The sequence below is a fragment of the Somniosus microcephalus genome, chromosome 29 (assembly GCF_052327205.1).
Source record: "Somniosus microcephalus isolate GS21.2 chromosome 29, FLI_Smic_1.0, whole genome shotgun sequence".
In the NCBI taxonomy this organism is placed as follows: domain Eukaryota; kingdom Metazoa; phylum Chordata; class Chondrichthyes; order Squaliformes; family Somniosidae; genus Somniosus; species Somniosus microcephalus.
Window position 1 is genome coordinate 7677009 of NC_141015.1, and position 9178 is coordinate 7686186.

Here is a 9178-nt window from a genome sequence, read left to right on the forward strand (position 1 = left end):
TTCAATGTAGGGGCATGATTAAGGTGTTTGCAGATGATACAAAAATGGCGGCCTTGTTGATAGTGAGGAAGAAAGCTGTACACTACAGGAATACATCAATGGACTGGCCAAGTGGGTAGAAAAGCGACAAATGGAATTCAATCTGGAGAAGTGTGAGTTAACGCATTTGGAGAGTGCTAAGATGACAAGGGAGTACACAATACATGGAAGGATACTGAGAAGTGTAGAAGAACAGAGAGACCTTGGAGTGCATGTCCACAGATCCCTGATGGGAGAAGGACAGGTAGATAATGTGGTTAAGAAGGCCTTCGGGATACTTTCCTTTATTAACCGAGGCATGGACTATAAGAGCAGGGAGATTATGCTTGAACTGTATAACACACTAGTTAGGCCACAGCTAGAACATGGTGTACAGTTCTGGTCACCACATTACAGGAAAGATGTGATTGCACTGGAGAGGGTACAGGGGAGATTTACGAGGATTTGCCAGGATTGGAGAATTTTAGGCATACAGAATGAATGGATAGGCTGAGGTTGTATTTTTTGCAACAGAGAAATATGAGAGTAGACTTAATTGAGGTGTATAAAATAATGATTGACCTAGATAGACTCCATAGGGTAGGACCTATTTCCACTAGCAGAGAGGACAATAACCAGGGGGCGTAGATTTAATGTCATTGGTAGAAGGATTAGAGTGGAGCTGAGGAGAACTTTTTGCACCCAGTCCAGAACTCACTGCCTGAAAGGATGGTAGAAGCAGAGATCCTCATCACATTTTTTTTTAAGTACGTGGATATGCACTTGAAGTGCTGTAACCTACAAGGCTCAGGAACAATAGCTGGGAAATGGGGATAGACTGGGTAGCTCTATTTGAGCCGACACAGACACCATGGGTTAAAAGACATTCTACTGCGCCGTAAATGCTGACTCTGTGAGATATCGGCACTCCTCTAATTCTGGCCTCCTGAGCATCCCTGATTTTAATCGCTCAAACTTTGCTGGCCATGTCTTCAGCTTCCTAGGTCTTTGCTCTGGTATCCCCCGCCCCCAAACCTCTCCGCCTCTCTATCTCTCTGTCCACCTTTAAGATGCTCCTTAAAATCTAGCTCTTTGATGAAGCTTTTGATCATCTTCCCTAATTTCTCCTCGTGTGTCTCGGTGCCAAATTTTATTTTGTAACATTCCTGTGAAGCCCTTGGGACGTTTTACGACGTTGACTACAAGTTGTTGTTGTCTTATCCTCTTCTGCCACTGTTATGCCTACAATTTACAGGCCTGCTTTTCAAGGTCTGATTATTCCACACAGGGACTATATTTCGTGCCTCTTCCACTATAGTAACTTATCCTAGGTTGTCTAAAGAATACCGCCCATGATTCGGAGGGGATATTTTTTGTATTCAGCACTTGGACTGTAGAAAATTGTTGTCTTCAATAAACAGGTTCTTTGAATAGATGCTTCATATCAAGGAACTGATGAGTGTGCTTATTGGTTGATGCTTTTTTCCAGTTATTGTTAGTGTATTCCGTTCTTCTCTTCTCAGCTCGCGATCGCCTCTCCAGGCTCTGAATTCTCATTCACTGGTTAATTCTGCTCCGAATCTCCCAGAACACTTGAGTCTTTCTACTGAGGACTCTGCTCAGCTCCTGGTTTCGATTTATATTGCGTTCCATAGGCAAAATACTGTGGATGCTGGAAATCTGAAATATAAACGGAACATGCTGGAAACACTCCACAGATCACATAGAAGCTGTAGAAAGAGAAACAGAGTTAACGTTTCGTTTCAGTGACCTTTCTTTAGAACTGGAAACAGTTAGAGATGTGGCGGGTTTTAAGCAGATACAGAGGCAGGGAAAGGTGTGATTAAATTACAAAAGGGATGATGCTGCATGGCAAAGTTGGGAGATAATGGGAAAAGCTAGAAACAAAAGGTGGGTCTAGAGAAGCTGTAAGTGGCAACAGCAGAAACAGTGCAGCACCTGCTGTCCGAGAAAATGGGAGCAGTGGTTAGGACCTGAAATTGTTGATTCGGTTTTGAGTCTGAAAGGTTGCAAAGTGTCTGATCGAAAGAGGCGATGCAGTTGCTCGAGTTTCCGATGAGCTTCATTAGAGCAGGGTAGGAGGCCGAGGCCAGGGAGGTCAGAGCGGGAGTGGGGCAGAGAATTAAAATGACAATCGACCGGAAGCTGCTGCTTGTGGACTGAACAGAGGTGTTCAGCAAACAGCAACAAGATACATTTACAAAGGGTATTTAACATCGTAAAACGTCTCAAGATAAACGTAACAAGAGCGATATTATTAAACAATGATATTTTGGCAATGATCCACAGGAGATATCAGCGCAGATTACAGAAATATGTATCAAAGAGTTTGGATTTAGGGAGCATCTTAATAGAGGTTTAGGGAGGAAATTCCAGAGCTCAGGGCCAAGGCAACATAATGTCCGGCCTCCATTGGTGGAGCGATTAAAATCGAGGATGCACAAGAGACCAGAATTGAACTAGCTCAAATACCTCGGAGGCTCGTAGGGTGGGAGGAGGTTACATAGATTGGGAGGGGCGAGGCCATTGAGGTGTTTGAAAAGAGGGATGAGTATTGTAAAATTGAGTCATTGTCGGCCCGGGAGACAGTGAATGCCTGCGAGCACAGGGGAGATGGTTGAATGCGATTCAGAGCGAGTTAAGTTACCGGCAGCAGAGTTTTGGATGAGCACGTGTTTATGTAGTGTAGAATGTGGGATTCCTGACAGGAGAGCATTGGAATAGTCAAATCTAGCGGCAACAAAGGCAAGGATAAGTGGCTCAGCAGCAGATGATCTGAGGCAGGATCGGAGTCGAGCGATGTAGGCTGTCTTTATGATGGTGCAGATGTGGTTGTAGGCTGTCTTTATGATGGTGCAGATGTGTGGTCAGAAACTCATCTCGGGGTCAAACACAAGTCCAAGGTGTGGAATGGTCTGGATTAGTCATAGAAAGTTGCCAGGGATGGAAACATTGGTCAGTGAACGGAGTTTTGTGCCGTGGACCAAAAGCTTCAGTCTCCCCAATATTTAGTTGGAGAAAATTGCTGTTCATCCAATACTGCATGTTGGGCAAGAAGTGGGAGGAATCAGAGAGAGTGGAGGTGTCGAGAGAGGTGGTGGTGAGGTAGAGCTGAGTGTCGTCAACATACCTATGTTAACTGATGTTGTGTTTTCAGATGATATCGTCGAGAGGTAGCATGTAGGTGAGGAAGGGAAGTGGGCCAAGTATAGATGCTTGTGGGACTCCAGAGCCAACATCGCGGGATTGGGAAGACAAGCTATTGCAGGTGATTCTCTGGCTACGATTAAGTTAAGAATTAAGCAAGTTCGGGAAATTCAATCCAGCTGGAGGATGGAGGGAAGGCATTCGAGGAGGAGGCTGCAGATAGGTTGAGAAGGATGAGGAGGAATAGTTTATCAAGTTCACAATCACAGAATTTGATAAGCGCTGTTCCAGTTGGCCGAGGCAGAAACCTGTTTGGAAGGGATTCAAACATGGAATTACAGGAAAGATGGGCAGGGATTTGGGAAGTGAAGAAACGTTCAATGTAATTGGAGGGGGAATGAATGTTGGAGATGGGGGGGGGGGGGTAGTTTGCGAGGTCAGAAGGGTCAAGCATAGTGTTTTTGAGGAGAGGGCTGATGAAAGCAGATATGAAGGCGGGGACAGTGCCTCAGGAGAGGGAACCGTTAACAATATCAGCGAACATGGGACCCAGGAAGGGAAGTTCACTGGTCAACAATTTGTTCGGAATAGGATCGAGGGAGCAGAAGGTGGGTCTCTAGAACAAGATGAGACAGGAGGAAACATTGCAGGAGATGGGACTGATTCTTGAGAAATACCAGGGTTCAATATTAGGGCAGTGGGGAAAACGTGGGGAAGTTTGTCCCGATGGGCTAGAGGAAGGGAGGGAAGCAGCAGAGGCAGCTGAACGGATGGTCTCAGTCTTTGAACAAAACGTCCATGAGCTCCACGGACATTGTCGGAGGTGCTGGTGGAGGAGCAAGTGGGGCGGGGGGTGGTTTAAGAAGACAGGTTGTGGTGAAGAGAAGCTGCGGATTATCCATTACGTGAGCCCCACTTTTAATTTACTGCTTGCTTTTTCTTCACTCGCCATTCCCGCTGGAACTCCTCGCTCCCTTCTTTTGTTTCAGTTGATTGTTTTTGTCCATCCATTGACCAACCAGTAGTAGATGTTAATATTACAATAACATAACTCTGCTACCGGATGTAGTAAGGCGAATTTCCGTCCTCGGCTGCAGCCAGGAAGCTTTGAAACTTTGAATTTCATATAAGTTCCTGTCCATCGCCTTGGGCAGGGCTTGGGAATGGGACAGGAAGCCTCAAAGGCTCTGGGATGGGAAGGATAAATCTTCCCAGATTGTCGCTTCTGATCCCTGTGCAGTGCAGGTTTATGGAATCAGGTGAATACAATTGAATATCCCTACACTCAAATAAATAATTTCTATCCTCAGGTGTGTAGAATGCCCTGTCGAGACTGATCAGTAATGTTCTGTCCAATTTCGCTTCTCTTACAGTTAACTTGATTGCGATTGTGATCCTGTCCCGAGCAAAGTGCGGGCTCTCCGAATGTATCAGTCGATATCTTCTGGCAATGGTGGTGACCGATCTACTGGTCATTATCAACGAGGTCATATTTCTTCGCAACTTTTATCATGTTTTCCCGGGATCTTTCCTGTCCATCACCCCTGTATGCAGTGTTTTCATTGTCCTGGCTCGTGCATCCATAGACTGTTCAGTCTGGTTAACAGTCACTTTCTCCTTTGATCGCTTTGTTGCTATTTGCTGCCAAAAGCTGAAAACAAAATATTGCACCAAGAAAACTGCAGGTGTGGTTATAGCAACAACCTGCATTCTGCTGGGTTTGAAAAGTGCCACTTGGTACTTTACATATGAACCTAAGGAGATCATCGACAATGTACCGTGGTTTTGTGATATAAAACCAAGCTTTTTTATTGAGCCCGGGTGGGTGGCATTTGACTGGTTTGATACCGTTTTAACCCCATTGCTCCCATTCGCCTTAATTTTGTTGCTCAACGCTCTGACCATCAGACACATTTTAGTGGCCAGTCGGGTCCGGAAGGGACTGAGGGGTCAGAGCAAGGGAGAGAATGGCAGTGACCCAGAGATGGAGAGCAGAAGGAAGTCCGTCATTTTACTCTGCACTATTTCCGGCAGCTGCATACTTTTGTGGTTCACATATGTTGTAGACGTTATATATTATACCATTGCAGAATCAAACTCCAGAGATTATAGTGAGTCATTAATTATTTTTTCACGAGTCGGATATATGTTGCAGAATTTAAGTTCCTGCACAAACACATTTATCTACGGGGTGACTCAGACCAAGTTCAGAGAACAGTTCAAGAGCGCGGTGAAATATCCGTTTACCCTGATTATTAAATTAATTAATATAAACAACTGAACAACACCCAGTGTTGGTACCGAGTGTTTCCAGGTTTCTAACCTAATATTGATCCCTAGGTGTCTCTCTCCTGATAGCAGCAGGAATCGCTCAATATCTGCATTTCATTCAGGAACAGGTTAGAAATTGTGTCTCGGGTCAGGTCGCTATTTTGATTGGCTGCTCCGGCATTTGTGTTTCACCTGCACAGCAGCTATTTTGTCGAGTTTCAGCTGAGCTCTTGTGTTAGTCAGTTCACCCATTTGGTGCAACAATCCGTGTGTCTCATCCACAGCGATATCTGTTCAACAGGGAGACAGGCAGAGCTGGGCTCTGGTTTACAAGCACATGACATACAGTTTAGAGATTTAAAAAAAATTAAATCATCAGTTTTATTTACGTATTGAAGATAACAACAATCTCAAACTGAAGGAAGTCTTTGAATATTAATAAATAAACGACGATTTATTGAACTGTACGACTCCTTACTTGTCAACTGGCACTTTCTAATGCTGGCTTTCTATGAATCGTGTGAGCTTATGTTTATTATATTGTTAGGTCCGACTGTCTCTCAGCTGTGCCCTCTATATGTCCTATTCGCTCTCTATTTCTGAATCTCTTAACTTACTATTGGTCTTTCAATCTCTCCGCTTGTTCCTTGTTATAACTTCTTTCTATTTCCTGTATCCATCTTCATCTGTTTGTCTACCTTTAATTTCTTAGTTCCAGCGCTCACTAAATGTACTAATCAGAGATAACTGTTTTTCAATTCTCCTGGGCCGCCATCGATCAGCCCGGCCCTCCACTGGAGTCCCTGGGGCTGGTCGGGCCGGATCGCGGCTGCCGCCGGGGACCAGCTAACTGGTCCCCGAGCACTTCCTGCAGTGCTGACCATTCCCTTTAATGGAGGGAAGAACCCGCGGATTGCTGCACTACTCCTGCCCCACCTGCGTCCTTTAGTGCTCCAGGACGGAAGAGGAGCGCTTGATTTAGCACACCTCGTCCTTCCTGGAGCGCAAAAAATAATGGTGCAAAAGCTGGGAATCATTAGCACCTGGAGCGAATGTTTCGCAACTTTGTAAAATTACCGCCCCCAATCGGGGTGATAATGAAATTCTCTCCAAGGACTTTTAAGAGGTATTTGATAAGGTACCACATAGTAGACTCGTGACTAAAGTTAGAGCAAGTGGCGTTTGGGGACAAGTGGTAAAATGAATAGGAAACGGTGGTGCAATTAGATACTCGGGGTTAAAGTTACCGACTCAGTCTGGTTGAAGGGGGAAGTGGAATTTCAAAGGGATCGTTGCTGGGAAAGCAGCTGTTCACCCTTTCCAGAAATGTTTAGGATTCTGGAATCGGAAGTACAATATCCAAGTTCGCGGATTACTCCAAATTGCTGGTATAGTTAATACTGAGCAAGACTGCCACAAATTACAAGACCACGTTAACAAATTTATAAATTGAGCATGTTAAATGGCAAATTCATTTCAATATAGATAATTGCGAATGTGTGTTATGTGAATGTGGAAGCCACATACAGCTTAGAAAATAAGAAATTAAATGGGGTGAATTCACAAAAGGATTCAGTGGGACAAATCCACAAATCATGAAAAGTAGCAACGCAATTTGACAGAGCAATAAAAAGTGCAATAAAATGCATTGGATTAAAATCTAGTTGAATTGATTTCGAAAGCAGAGAATTTATGTTGATCTCATATAGAACACAAATAATACTGTAGACAGTTCAGGTTTCCATATTACAACAAGGATATAAACAAATTTGTGGAACTGCAATAACGATTTAAAAGGATGACACCAGAGCTGAGAGGATGCAAATATCCGGATAGACTGAACAGGCTGGGGTTTATTTCTCTGGAAAAGAGAAGACTGAGAGGGGACATTTTGGAGGTCTTCAACAATTATGAAGGTTTTCGATGGGCTAGACGTAAAGCACATGTTGCCAATTGTAGGCGAGTCCAAAGCTAGGGGCAAATAACATAAAATGGTCGCTAAGAAATCTAACACGCAATTCAGAAGAAACTCGTAAATTCGTGAGAACGTGTAACTCGCTAGTACAAGGAGTGGTTGGGGAGAATGGCATAGATACAGTTAAGGAGAAGCTAGATTAGTAAATACAGGAGTGAGGAATAAGAACTGAAGAATATAAGAACATAAGAAGTAATAGCAGGAGTCGACCATTCGGCCCCTCGAGCCTGCTCCGCCATTCAATAAGATCATGGCTAATCATTGACCTCAACTCCACTTTCCCGCCCGATCTCCCTAGAGGCCAAATATCTATCTACCTCAGCTTTGAATATACTCAAAAACTCAGTGTTCACAGCCCTCTGGGGCAGAGAATTCCAAAGACTCACAACCCTCTGAGTGAAGAAATTCCTCCTCATCTCAGTCTTAAATGGCCGACCCCTTATCCTGAGACTATGCCCCCTAGTTCTAGACACTCCAGCCAGGGGGAACCAACTTCTCAGCATCTACCCTGTCAATCCCCCTCAGAATCTTGTAAGCTTCAATGAGATCACCTCTCATTCTTCTAAACTCCAGAGAGTATCGGCCCATTCTACACAATCTCTCCTCACAGGACAGCCCTCTCATCCCAGGAATCAATCTAGTGAACCTTCGTTGCACCGCCTCCAAGGCAAGTTTGTCCTTTCTTAGATAAGGAGACCAAAACTGTGCACAGTACTCCAGGTGTGGTCTCACCAAGGCCCTGTACAATTGTAGCAAGACTTCCTTACTCTTATAATCCAACCCCCTTCCTTATTGCTTGCTGTACCTGCAGGCTAGTTTTCTGTGTTTCTTGCACGAGGACACCCAAATCTCTCTGAACATCAACATTTGAAAGTTTCTCACCATTTAAAAAACATTTTTTTCTATTCTTCCTACCAATAGAAGGAAAAATTGATAGGTTGAGATGAATTAAGGTGGGAGGAGGTTCGCATGGAACATAAAGATCGCCATTGACCTGTTTTGTCGAATGGGATCTTTCTGTGCTGTAAATTCTATGAAATTCGATGTAACATTCAAAAGATAATTGGATCGATACTTGAAAAGGAAATCATTGCAGGGCTATGGGGAAGGAGCGGGGGAGAGGGACTAATTCGCTCTTTGAATGAGTCGGCAGATGCACGATGGGCCGAATGGCCTCCTTCTGTGCTGTATGATTCTATGATGGTACAGTACATTGTAAGGATACAGCGATGTGAGAAAGATTCAATGGATTCACGCCGGAGAGAGGCCGTTTGAATGTATATTGTGTAAGAAACAATATTACGGCTACACAGCCTTCACAAGAGATCGGCAAATCCACACGGGAGAGAGAGAGAGTTTGACTGTAGCGTGTGTGGAAAATGATTCAAACGTTTGAAGAATAAATATTGGCCAGGACAGCGGGAAGAATTCCCCTGCTCTTCTTCGAAATCGTGGTGGTTCCAGCCCAGAGGGCAGACCTGGCCTCGGCTCAATGTCTCATCCGAAAGACGGCACCTCCGACAGTGCAGCACTCCGGGCTATCCTGGAGTGTCAGCCTAGATTTTTGTGCTCAAGTCTCTTGGGATGGTTTTGTGAACCCACAGCCTTCCGACTCGAGAAGTGAGAGTGCTGCCCACTGAGCCCCAGCTGATAGATCACCAAGCAGTGACTGACATCGACCTGGAGCAGCATTTATAGCTTCACACATTAACTGTGGGCGAGTGCAGGGCAAATTGGAGATTCATT